The sequence below is a fragment of the Eubalaena glacialis genome, chromosome 4 (genome assembly GCF_028564815.1).
Source record: "Eubalaena glacialis isolate mEubGla1 chromosome 4, mEubGla1.1.hap2.+ XY, whole genome shotgun sequence".
Lineage (NCBI taxonomy): Eukaryota > Metazoa > Chordata > Mammalia > Artiodactyla > Balaenidae > Eubalaena > Eubalaena glacialis.
In genome coordinates this window covers 26,426,188-26,438,653 of record NC_083719.1, presented here as the reverse complement: position 1 = coordinate 26,438,653, position 12,466 = coordinate 26,426,188, and the positions used below count along the sequence as shown (strand labels likewise).

At 45.3% G+C, this 12,466-nt stretch overlaps 1 protein-coding gene across 2 annotated transcripts in view; it reads right to left on the bottom strand.

Moving 5' to 3' along the window:
* Nucleotides 1-12,466, bottom strand: part of PDZD2 (PDZ domain containing 2) — a 232,501-nt gene that overhangs the window by 181,300 nt on the left and 38,735 nt on the right. The window contains exon 1 of one of the 2 annotated variants that reach the window (XM_061189154.1): nt 4,840-5,141. The exons of the other annotated variant lie outside the window; for it this stretch is intronic. The gene's annotated coding sequence lies outside the window, so the exon portion shown is untranslated. Of the gene's footprint in view, nt 1-4,839; nt 5,142-12,466 lie in introns of those variants that run through there. 2 annotated transcript variants of the gene reach the window in all.

Genomic DNA, 12,466 nt, shown 5'->3' with positions numbered 1-12,466 from the left:
AAAGAGACGCTGTGTAAATCAACATCCACCTGTATCAGTTTGGCAGCAAATGATACCAAACCCCGATTCAAAATAGCTTGAAAAAGGAGGAAATTAATCACCTCACATGATGGGAAGTGCAGAGAAAGATGGTGCTTCTTGACGACTCTCTGGGATCTGCTCTCTCATGCATGTTGGTCTCATCCTAAGGCTGGTGGCAAGATGCCTACAGCCGTTCTAGACAGCAGTGTACCAAGGAAGCAAAGGGTTCATTTGTTTTTTTGTGTGTTTTTTTCTTAGTAATGAGCAAACCTTTCCCAGAAGCTCTATAAGAGACATTCCTTGACACTTCATTGCCCAGACTTGGATCACATACTCTTTCCTACACTTGTTTCTGGGGTGTGGAATGGAGGTACCACAATTGGAGTGAACTAATCGCCTCAGATAATAGATGCTGCTGGGTCCATGTGACCACTGAGCCTGCAATGGGCTTCTGGCGAGGACAGAAGAAGGAAACGAACATGAATATATTCAGAGGGGTCAGCGTGCTGTACGGTTATTCTCACAGATAGAATTCGGATAAGCCACAGCATCAAACACATTCAGAAGTGCCTCTGCCTGATACTCCACACCTACAAAGAAGCAGAATCACTGACCTGATAGAGAAGATGCTAACATACCTGGTATAAATGCCCAAGAACCACTCTATTCAGGGCCTGGACATTTATAATGATTATTGTTGAGTTGACAGTATATCGTGGCCTGTTAGCATTCTGTCCCAAGTGGGCACCTGCGGCAGAGGGGTATAAATACAGAAGGAAGAACTGAGAGGAGGAGGGAGAGTCACTCGCCAGTAAACGTGATGGACTGAAATGAGAGAAAAGGAATTTTTTAAAGTATGGGGGGACGGGTTCACTAAACTCTCAGAGACAAAGAGAACAGAAGAAACAATGACTGCAACAAAATTTTTGGAAGCTGGGAAGTGGTCTAACCCGTGGTAACTGACTTAACAGACAAAAGAAAGCTGAAACCTAGCACAGCAGGATGGGAAGCCTGGAAGCAGGCAGGGACTCATGTCCCAGAGTTCCAGGGTCTCTGGAATTGGGGGCACCAGGCACTGAGGGGGTCAGGGGCCAGAAAGCAGTAGGGCTGGCTGCGAGACTGTGCCTGAAGCTGTCAGACCCCAGGTCACCCCTCTCAGTCCTGGCTCCCAAGTGACTGCCTACATTCTGAGACCTGTTTGCTCTGTTGAATCAGAACAACTGTGGAATCCAAGACACTAAGTGTAGCTGAGGCAAGGGGTGTGCTTTAAAAACAGGGAAATCAGAGAAGGTCTCCATACCAAATGCTGGACTCCTGGTCTCGGTCCGAGTCTGGCTCACAGAACGTGGCAGTCACCAATTCCCCTCGGTATGGGGATTTCTCTTCCCCTGATCAGTTTCCTTTGAGAGGAAAGACCTTCCACCAACAGGTGGAAATCCTCCAATGAAACCATTCAACAGGACAATTCTACAGCAGAAGTGCTCAGGGCTGGCCACACATGTGACTCACCTGGGGAGCTCTTGATAATCACTGCTACCTGGGCCCTAGCAAGATCCTACATCATTCAGTTACTTGGCAAATCTAAATGGAAAGTTTACTGTGTGCCAGGAATTGTTCCAAATTCTGAAACACTGTTCTAGGTGTTCTTCTTGGTAAGGTGGAACTATTCCTGGGTATCAGCCCCATCCAGATATGCAGACCTTCGTTAACTTTTCAGTAGTCAGTTCCAGATTATCAGACATTTGAGGAAAGCCTTTAACATGTAAGAGACTTAAAAACAAAAACAAAACAAAACAAAAACTAAGAGGAAAATCAGAGGAAAAGAAACAGAACAGGGAGTAGAGGGAAGCTTCTAAGAAACTGCCACTGAGATCCTCAGAGAATTGAAAAGCTTTTCATCAGTGAAAATGAGAACAGGAGGTTATAAAAAGAAAAATTTGGAGATTTTTAAAGAGCTCTTGGAAATTAGAAATTTGATGGCAGACATGGACATTCAATATATGGGTTGGAAGAGAAAATGAGGAAATTTCCCAGGAAGTAGAATTTGTTTTTAAAGGAGATAGAAAATATAACAGAAAAAGTAAGAAAATTAGAGAGTCAATTTATGAGGGCCCCCTTTCAACTTAATATGTGTTCCAGAAGAGAAGGAGAGAAATCATTTTTTTTAATATTCCAGAAAATGGTTTAGAACTGAAGGACATGAGTTTCCAGATTAAGAAGGTCCAATGAAAGCCAATAAATGGATGAAAAAAAGACTCACAGCAAGGTATATTATAATGAGATATCATTACAGAGAGAAAGGACATTACAAAGACAAGACACTCTTTCAGAGAAGGGGAAATGATTATATTCAAAGCATCAGGAGTTAGAATGACAAGCATCTCAACGGCCAATACTGAACCTGGAAGAGCACCGCTTTTGAAATTCAGAAAAGGATTTCCAGTGTAGAGTTCATACCCCAGTAAACTATCAGTCAAACTTGGAAGATCTCAAAAAGTTTATCTCTCGTGTACTCTTTCTCAGGAACTTCTAGAAGATGTTTTACCAGCAAGATATCAGAAACAAAGAAAGAGGAAGATAAGGGTCTACAAAGCAGGTGATGCCGCATGAGAAAGAGCAAAATGAATCCCTGGTATGACGATGAAAGGGGATTCCAGGATAATGCTGTGCCTCTGGCCGCAAGAGCAGCAAATCCAGAGCGAAGGAGGCCAGAGGGCTCTGCGAGGGGAATGAACCAGGAGGAGCAGGGCGCACCTGCTATTTAGAAACGCGGACAGAGTTGAAGCAGTTGCCTCTGGGTACCGGAGTTGAGGTTGGTGAGAGGTGGGCCGAGGGACTGCTGTTTCTAGTTACAAGCCTTGTAGAACTATCTGGCTTTAAAATTATGTATATGTACAGCTTTGATAAGGAAGGAAGGGAAGCTCAGGCAATGAATCAGATTCCAGAATGAAAACCCAGGCAAAGATCAGGAGAACCTGCTTCTAGGAAGCAGCCAAGGTACTCGGTTTCTCTGGGAAACAGAGAAGAGTTGATGAAGGCAGCAAAGGCTGAACACCTGGCAGAGCAGGTGAGATGAGAACGCGATGGCCCGGGAAACAGGCAGGAATGGGGTCACTGTTTCCTTTCAAGGAAACAATTCTTAAGTGTGACCTGCCTGGAGTTACGGAGGTCAGTAGGGACAGAGGATTAAAGGGAGTTGTGCGTGCCAAGTGTGGTGTCAGGCAACTTACGGAAGAGAGAAGGCAAACAGAAAGGCAGTTTTGGAACACCTTACTGCTCTTTAGGCCGGCTGTTTTCCTTTCCCCCTAGATTAGGAAGAGATTGACTCTATCTCCTCAGACAATTACGCGCAGCCGCGCTGGCTCACAGAGATCAAGGCTGAACGCGCACGGGCAAGCCTGAAACCCTGAGTCCGCGTTGGTTTCCCCATCACTTTCCCTGGTACATCCTATTTCTGTTTCTTCTGTGTGTGACACACTCTGAGCACTCTTTTCTTTCCTTTAGAACCGGGCACTGGCCTGGTTTCCCAAAGCCCACCCTACTCACGGGTCCCCAGGGCAGCACCTGAGGGACAGTGGGTTTGGCTAGCAGTCCTGAAGGCAGCTAACTGTGGGTGGGTCCTGTTAACTCTGTTAACACCTCAGCAAGAGAAGAGGGCCACGGTCTTCTGCAGGTTAGTGAGGATATGACTGCCAGATGAACTTTTGGCGGTAGGGAGATCCCCTTGTACCTTACTTTTCAGTTCATTTGCAAAGTGAATTTAGAGTTGCAAAACAGTATAGGAGTGCGAAGTCTGAAAGTACTACATTTTATGTGTATTTAAAGATACTTCTACGTTAGAGTTTATGCCACCCCCCTTACCATATGAAACTCAGCCTAGATACTTCTACATTATTTAGAGTTTATGCCACTCCCCTTACCATATGAAACTCAGCCTGAGCTATTTTTATGAAAAGCATTTACTATTTACATTCACGGAATCTATTCCCCAGGAATTGGTTCCCAGGGTGACAGCTGTAGTTCCCTCCTCTTTACCCCCCCATCTCATGAGACAAAATTTGACTTAATTTCACTCCTAGTGTTTACAAACTGCTTACTAGAGAATTGTGGCATGACGGAAAATGTCATTCTTTCCGCAAACAGCCTTCATCTTTAAAATCTTTGATTTGTGGATACTACAACCAAAACATTTTGTGAATCAGGGGTGGGGGAGTTGTCCAAGCAGGCTGTTTAGTAGTTTAGGGCCAAGATCTGTCCCCAGAGGAGATTATGATCACGGAGGGATCATAAACAGTTCCTGCTGGTAGAAGCCGCAGCTTTTCTCTACCCCAGATTCATCCCCTGCTAGTCACAGAGAGAAGCGGGCGGGGGGATAAGGACAGAGTAACAGCTGCCTGGGGTGCTGGACACCGCCTCTCCCTTCTTGGGCTTCGGCACCTCTTCTGCGAGGTGACTGTAAGAAGCGTGGCTCTGGAGCCCCTCCGGACTTGTGCCTGGTTCCCCCAACCCCCCAGCGCTCCCCGCCCCGCCGCTCACACACACTCCGGGCGCCTCCTTCCGTCTAGTAATTGACAAACCAGTTCCATGTCGGTTACTCCTCCCAAGGAGCACAAACCATCTCTAAACACGCAAATCCCCCAAGCCAAAAACAAGACACCCAAGTGATCTGCGAGATGAATACCGCGGGCGTTAGTCGGCTGCCGCGTTTCTCGGAGGCTGTGGCTCAATTTCCACATCTGTGCATGCAGCCTCAATCCGCACCCCAACCCGGATCGGATGGGGACGCCTGAGCTTTTTGTTTGCTAAGCCGATTCCTACCTCCAGTAGTGAAGTCACCTTCCGGAGGGGCGGGGGGGGGTCTCCTCTCGACGCCTTCGGTGGAGGCTCGGTCAGGAGCAGCCGGCCCCGGGTAATCCTCCTGGGCTGGGCTCACACGCCCCGGGGCCGAGCCTGAGCCTAATCACCTGCTGGCCGCGGGCGGGGCTGCTCAGCGCGGGCGGGGCTGCTCAGCGCGGGCGCCCGGCCTGGGACGCGGCTCCCCGGGGCGCCCCCCGACGGTCCTTCTGGAGCATGGTTGCTGCAGGAGTCCCTACCGCTAGCCTGCAAGGGCTGCAGGTCTGTGGGAGGATCCCCGCCTCCCTCCTCCAGCCCCGGTTGGGAGGTTATGAAAAGACTGTAATGGAATCCCGGCTCGGCTCGTCACTTCCCTGCTCACTTGTCAAAACTCACGACATTCCAGAACCCCTTCCCCGGTCACTCCCCTCGCAGGGAAAAAGGAAACCGCCCCGGAGAGGTTTCAGGGAGTTTGGGGTTTCTGACGCAGACACCTCTGCTTGTATCAACTGCTGCGGCGCTTCCAGCGGTAACTGGGAGCAGGTTTGAGGAGAAGACGCCCTACCCAGCTACCCTCGCCCGGTCAAAAGTTCTCCCTCCAGCCGCCGCGAGAAGCTCCACCTTCCCGACATCAATTCATTTCATAACCACTCCGTTTCATAATCAGCAGCAGCACGGGTTCTTACTGGGGGTGGGGTGGGGTCAGGGGGAGCCCCGAACTAGAATCACAACCGTCACACGCCGGGCAGGGTATCAGACAACTTTCCAGAGGGCTGCAGTCAGATTCTTTCTGCTGGAGAAACCAAATTTACCACTGCTGAATTACAATCGCCGGTGACTGCACAACTGAAGCATTTCCTTTATACCTTCTCCCGCTCCCGCGCCCCTCCCGTCTTCTGCGTGGTTCAGTCAACAAGTCATCCCCCAGAGAGGCATGAATGGGCTTGGGCCGTGCAGCCATATCTCCAGCTGCAAACTGATGAGGAAGCCCGACCCACGAGGCCGAATTGTTTACATCACACCCTCTGAGGGCTTCCTGTCTTAAATTAATGGGAATACAAAGAAGACAGGAAAAGAGTGCTTGCTTTTCTTAGAGCAGGGATGGGGGCTGGCAGAGAGAGGGGGGGTGGTGGTGCCCCTCATCTCACTGCGAAGAGGTTGCTTTTCAAAACTTCAATTGTATTTCATTCCTTTTTCCCACTTTGAACACTTGTTGAAAAGGAAAAGCATCGCTGTGCCAAACCTCAAACCATTAAGGAACTTCTGCTCAAAACACATTTTCACCTAGCTTGGAAAGGGATCCAGGTTGGAGCTCGCAGGGGGAGCTAGAGGTATGGGGACCGCCCGTGGTTGAAGGGCACAGATCTCCCCACAGCCTGAAGCCCTGCACCACACAGGCACACACACTCACCCCATGCCTTGGGGTTCATGCCAGATTCTTGCCCCAGTCCCACTCTCCACCCCTATGTCTCTAAGCTATGGTTCTCTTCCTGGGCATCCTGCAGCTCTGCAATGGACAGATCTGGTAGAATTCAAAGCAATTAATTAAAAAGGAGGAGGCAAAAGAAGGCTTCCGTTCTCGGGACCATTATTGCCACTGGAAAGGGTAATTAGAGTCTGGGAGGGGCCAACCCACGTCCAGGCTGGCCTGGACATCTACCCACTCTCCGAGGCAGCCCGCGGAGCACATGGTAAATAATCATCATAATCGCCAGTCCTGAAATTACCCCCAGTTGCTTCATTCAGGTTGGCACAACAGCAAACCCAGACACGGGCAGGAATGCCAGGCGGTGGCGTTCCTCCTTTGGAAGTACTAGTAGGGAACAAAACCCCAGGATAAAGTATATCTCAAAGTGGTATGGCATTGCAACCAACAATGACAATGGAGTTTAGGAGAACAGTACACGTGCCCAGTGAGAACAAGCTCTGCAAGCCAGTCCTCAAAATACTGCAATTCCTGGGTCAAAGCAAGTTAGACTGATGATTTTAGAAAGAGCCAAGTGTATCAGAACTCTCTAACAGAAAGTGACTGCCTTACAAATATTATAAGGGTCCCAGTGAATGTTAGTTCTTCCCCACTTCCCCTTTTCCTCTCTTCTGCCAGGAGGTGGTAGTCCTGGTGGATTCATTAGCATACTTTTATGTGGCATCTCGGTATCTGATAAGTTTTACGGAAATTAGGTTCAAATTGAATAATCTTCGAATAATTTCAGAAGTGCTCCCTTTCTTGCTTCTGATTGCTTTCTCCGCTGACAGTTTTCTTCTAACTTTCTCTACTCCTTCCATCTGGTATGTAATTTATGATGTGCAAATCAATGCTGATTTTAAGCATAACGCAAATAAATATTCCCCTCTTCCTCCACCACTCTGTGCCTAAGCTCAGTTTAGGGTGTGTATGTGCTGAGAATTAAAATCTGACCACATCTGTATAATATCTTAATTTCAGGAAAGCTTTTGAATGCATATGACATTCTCATCAGCAGGCCAGAAAGATATGATCTGGTCTGTCTTTTCCCTCACTGGGTTTCACTGCAGACTGGAAAAGAGATCACTGGCTCAGTAAACATAAGGGTGCTTAAAATGTGGCCTCCAATTTTATCCTAGGTCTGGTTTAAATAATACTTAAAATTGCTATATGCACACCCAGAGCCTACAAGTAATATTAATTTGAATCGGAATTGCCGATATGCTAAGAGAATCCAAATTGGCTTCAACACATGAAGGAAATGTTTCATGAAAAACAGTTTCAAGTTCAGCATGACGGCTGATTACAGAAGTAGTATCCTGAGGGGTGATGATCAAAATGGCAGGCATAAACGGGGCTTAATATCTAGATTGGAGAATAAGTGACAAGGATGTGAGCATCACAGATGACTGTGCATTTAATAGGAATCTGTGTGTTGTACTGATAAGAAATAGGCAACACAGCAGTGGGGTGAATTCAGTTGGTGGGAGTCTGACACGAAAGGAAAAGTGTCTCTCCCCATTTCTCTCTCCCCCATAATAAAGAATTTGGCAGCGAATAGACTCTTAATAGGGTGGTAGGTCCAGTCTGAGGCCCCTTATTTTAAGGGCAACGTGGAGACACTGGAAAGGTTCCAGAGGAAAACCAAAATGATTAAAGAGACAGAAAATAGAACCTATGAGGGAAGGTTAAAGGATTTGGAGTTGTTTAGTCTAGAGTGAAAAACTGCCTAAAGGCAAACTTAACAGTCTTCTCCTCCCACTTGAAAGGTTATTATAAAGAGGACACAGACCAGCTGTTCTTCATCTCTACAGAAGACAGCAGAGGTAAGAGACTCAAAATGCAACACTAAAATTTGGGTCAGACACAAAGAAGACATGCTTGATGCTAATGGTCACTGACTTGACATTGACATCACTGCGCAATCTTCACCTCTCAGACTCCATCCCAGTGATAGTCTTGTGTGTTTAGGCAGAAGCCGGGCTGGAGAACTCCTTTCCTTCCCTTCTAGGGCTGCAGTAGTCCTCATTACTCCATTGAATGGGGGAGCAATGATCCTAAGCATACATGTTCCCTAATTCAGAAACACGGTGCCAAAAGAATATAATTCTCTCTTAAAACATATGCCCACATCTCATCGGACCTTTGTTTATTGGGTGGGTATCTCTAAAAATATGCCCAGCTTCAGACATTGACAAGCATATTTTATAGATTCACTCCTCTATATTGTTTCTATATACAGGCAGCATTACTTTTTTTTTTTTTTTTTTTTTGCAGTGCCACATGTGGGATCTTAGTTCCCCGACCAGGGATTGAACCCACGGCCCCTGCATTGGAAGCACAGAGTCTTAACCACTGGACTGCCAGGGAAGTCCCAGGACAGCATTACTTTTTGTTTAGTGAGCTCACAAATATTAGTTGATGATGATAATGGTAATAATAGCTACGAATTATTAAACTCTTCCTATAATTATGTTGGGCACTGTGCTAGCTGCTTTGTGTAGATTGTCTATCTCATTTATTTTTTGCAGTAGCCCTGTGAAGTGGATATAATTATTAGCCTTATTCTAATACAAGGAAACTGAGTCACAATGAGGTTAAGTAACACAGCTAGTAAATGTTGGAGTCCCAATTCAAACCCATTTAGTCTGAATCAAAAGGGTGTGCTTAACCGTTACACCACTGCCTCTCATTCATTATTTTTAGCTCTTGAGAGGGAGGAAACATTGCAAAAAGAAGGATTTATTCTTGTTGGCCCAAACTGATTAAAAACTAGGTCTTCTACAGGTTTACATTGCCTGGGAAGCACAGTTGTATTTTTCCCAGCATAGCAGAGGAAGGAAGGACTGACTTTGCCTTTTGATCAGAAGTATGCCTTGCTATCTCCCACAAAGCTAAAAATCGAATCAAAGTACATCTCTATTTTATTAATTAGAAACACTTAACTATTCATCTATACTCTAATTTTGCTTATAGTAAGTGTTCCATGACTGTTGAATGAATGAATACAAATGTAGTATGACTTTGATGCTTTAAGGCAAATTGAGCTGAATTGAGTTTTTCCAGCATGCTGGTGATCAAGGCTCTGGTGGGTCATTTCTATGGGCCTCTTATCAGATGTTCCTTAAGAGTCTTAAAATCCAACTGTTTCCTTTAATTCAGCATCCATGAGAAAGGCATATGTACGGGTCACATTTTCCCAGCGTCAACTACTTTTAGATCAAGAAAAGATTTTTAGTGGGGTTTATTGAGTGCTGTTGTATATCAACAATAGATGATTCATAAGTGAAACAGACATCAAAATGATTTTTAGAAAGGCAAACGAACCACACACAAACAAAAAATTAAAAGCCTTGATCCAAATTACGCCAAAGGACAGATATTTTCCCATTAGGACAATTTATCCTGAGTCTATAAACAGAGAGGGGCATAATTACCCAAGTGTTTGCTAACAGATCTAAACCTTATGTAGCTATAAAAAGCTGGAGAGAGGAAGAAAGAGGAAATTCCCAGAAGATCCCCCACCACATCCAGGGCCATCAGATCTCCATAAATACAAAGCCCAGCCGTGGTACCAAGTGGAGCATGAGAAGAAACCTCAGGATTTTAACACAAGCCACAGAAATAACTTTGAATTGTCTTAAAACTAAACAGTGACAATTCTATCCAATAAACTTTCAGCCGACACATGGGCAGAGGAGTGACTTACTGGCATTCCAGATGTAGTTAATAGAAACATGATGCCCAGAATAAAAAAGGTATTCAGTAAATGTTGATTGAATGGATGGATGAGTGAATGAATGTCTGAACAGATGTCCAAGCTGCCTCTTCCCCTCTTTGAATCTCTGTTGGAAAGATGTCTTCGATGCTTCAAACCCAAAGCGCCCACAGAGGTGTTGAACCATTTGAACTGGTACTCTAGGAAAAGGTCTAGAGCCAGAGACTGGTTTCCGACCCAAAGATACCAATTTATGATCTTGCCATGAACACAGGAAGGGGGACTGCAATACCTGTGGAGCATCTTTGCAGGCCTTGATTCAAAAGCTCCCATTATTTACAGTATTTGAAGTCCAACACTTGAAGTCCAACAGCATCAAGTACTAAGTTGCTAGCATCTATTGAGCACTTACTGGATGCTGGATCTTGTTCTAAGCCCTTTATGTATTAACTCATTAAATCCTTATTACAATCTTAAGACTATGTACTATTATTTACAACCCATCCTACAGGCAACAAAACTGGGCCAGAAGATTACCTAAATTAGCTCATGGTCACACAACTAGTAAGCAGAGGAACTGGAACTCAAAAAGATTGCATCTGGAACCAGCTCTTCCTCCTAACTGCTGTCCAATGCTACCCGTCCAAATCTTACCTCCTGTCACTGCTCAACACAAATTCACTATCCAAGTCAAAGTGTTTACCCACAGATATTCAAAGAGCATTCTAACCTCTGCAGGATGTGACCCATGACTCCCCTAGTGCACCTCTCTCCTGCGTGCTCTCATCACTTATTCTGCAATGAACACAACTGTAACTTATTTGATTCATATCACATCTCTCCAGCTAGGTGTTAGGTTCCTTGGAGTTAGGACAATGTGTTGCATGGCAGTCTGGGGATATAGTACAATAAGGAAGACCTAGATTTAAAGTCCAAATCCCGTAATTATTACCCATGGAACTCTGGGTAAGTCATTTAACACTTCCTATTCTCGTATTCAAACTATATTCCTTATGGGCTTGCTGAAAAGGGGAGATTAAATGAGAAAATGAAGCATACAGTATAGGATGATGCCTGATATTGTAAGCCAGTGATTTTCAACCAGCAACTATTTTGACCCCAAAGAAACATTTGGCAATGTCTGGAGATATTTTTGATAGTCACAGCTGTGGGGAAGGGTGCTACCGGCATCTAGTGGGTAGAGCTCAGCAATGCTGCTGAACATCCTACAAAGCACAGGGCAGGCTGCCGCAACAAAGGATTATCCATCCAAAATGTCAGTAGCAAGAGTACTGAGGTTGAGACACCCCACTGCGAGCTATTAAAAATTTATCAACAATAAAAGTTCCCATTCTCTCTCCTTTCCTTATTTTTCACGGTACTGTGCTTCTGGGAGGTGTTCTGTAAATCTTTGTTGGGTAGACCTTTGGACAAATGGGTAAGTGAATGTATGAGTTCTAAGATACTTTGCTAGTAAACACTTGAGAGTGTGGTCTAGTCATGGCAGGGGTTCAAGTGGGAGTTAATTAACCTAGAACCAGAACCTTCAAATATCCATGCACGATGAAAGGAATCTGAAAATCTGAAATAAACCCAATATAATACTGGGGGCCTAAGCCCAGTGAAAGTGATGTCAACGTTGGTCCTAGGAAAGCTGGAGAACTTAGACAAAGGCCAGCTCCTCCTCACTGGTGGCTTCCCAAGTGACTTGGCTATCAGCCTACAGATGCTCCCTCATCTGATTCTATTTTCTACCCCAAAGATACAGTAAAACAGCCAGAAGGCCATGGAAAAATTTATTCAACTCTCTACCCTAGGCCATCACCCACCCACCCCTGCAGCAACCACACACAACCTGGGGCCCAATCAGGTGAACTCTCATCTAGAACATGGATTAAAAAACACAGTGGAAGCAAAAAGGGCATGTAGTGATTACTTGAGGTCTTCAACAGGTTCAGTAAGATCGGTTGCAAGAACTGGAAACCCAAGAATAAAAGCCTACACTCCTGGATATAGCATAAATCACATTAACACAAACCAGAAAACCAAAAGATCCCTTCCATCTCCCATTCTCTAGACTTGGTGGCAACATCTGCTTCTTAAGTTCTTAAGAAGAATTTAAGAACTCCCAGTCTTTTACAGTCAGAATCCATGAATGATTCTAGTGTGGTTGGATATGAGAAAAATCTAAAACTTAATTTGAGTTTCCAGGCATCTTTAAGCATATCTGGGATATGAACTAAATACCTGAACTAAATTACCCGCCCAGAACTGTAAGACAGATCTTGCCTTGGGCGCCTAACACATCTAAGCTAGGATTGTCCTCCACACTCTAACCACCTTCCCGAATCACCTCTAATCAATTCCTATTCGCCTCTCTGGGCTCAGCTCAGACATCACCTCTGGGGATCCCACCCTGACCCTCCCCT